Consider the following 726-nt stretch of genomic DNA (forward strand, 5'->3'; position numbering starts at 1 on the left):
CTCCTGTTATATGAAATGGCTGCTTTAACCTTCCAGTTTTTGCAATGTTAGCAAAAACGCAACGGCCAACCTTGTGAAATCCTGTTCATCTCTGCTCTTCCTGTGCTTCTGGAACTTCTACTCATGATTCTCCTCTTAAGTCCAGCTCTGCCTTCTACTATCTTCTCCTGAAGTATCTGACATCTGTAGATGAAGCAACTGCATGCATGTCAGGATGGCCGAGCGGTCTAAGGCGCCAGACTCAAGGCTTCAATCCTTCCTGAACAATGGGACTTCTGGTCTCTGAATGGAGGCGTGGGTTCAAATCCCACTCCTGACAGTTCTTGTGTAAACATGTTTATTTCTGCTGTGAAGTTGGACATTTTAACATGCGGGCTCATGGAGACTGACTCACTTCTGGAGCCAGCCTCAAGTGGACGTTAGAGGAACTGCTACTTCCTTTCCCAGCCATGGAGGTTGCCAATTGATCCAAACACCTTCTTCCCAATATCTGTATTGGCACAGGCAACGTATTCAAGTTCCTTGAATGCAACAAATGCTGTTTATCAAGAGATGTTTGTACATTGATAGGATGTAAGCCTAAGACCTTTTTTTATACGGGTTTCGGGAACCGGTCTCTCCACGTTTCCATCAGATTTGGACCGTGTCTGGCAATCTAAAGATTTATTATTGAGCACATATTGGTATATTAAAGTATACCACTGTGTGCCATTCAAAGCAAGTTAT

General features: G+C 43.9%; 1 non-coding gene across 1 annotated transcript; it reads left to right on the plus strand.

Annotated features, from left to right (window-relative positions):
* The first annotated feature begins 208 nt into the window (after positions 1-208).
* On the plus strand, positions 209-319 carry trnal-caa (transfer RNA leucine (anticodon CAA)). The gene is made up of 2 exons: positions 209-246; positions 274-319. It is a non-coding gene; the product is annotated as a tRNA-Leu (tRNA).
* Positions 320-726: the final 407 nt, after the last annotated feature.

Source organism: Larimichthys crocea, unplaced genomic scaffold (genome assembly GCF_000972845.2).
Source record: "Larimichthys crocea isolate SSNF unplaced genomic scaffold, L_crocea_2.0 scaffold66881, whole genome shotgun sequence".
Taxonomy (NCBI): Eukaryota; Metazoa; Chordata; class Actinopteri; family Sciaenidae; genus Larimichthys; species Larimichthys crocea.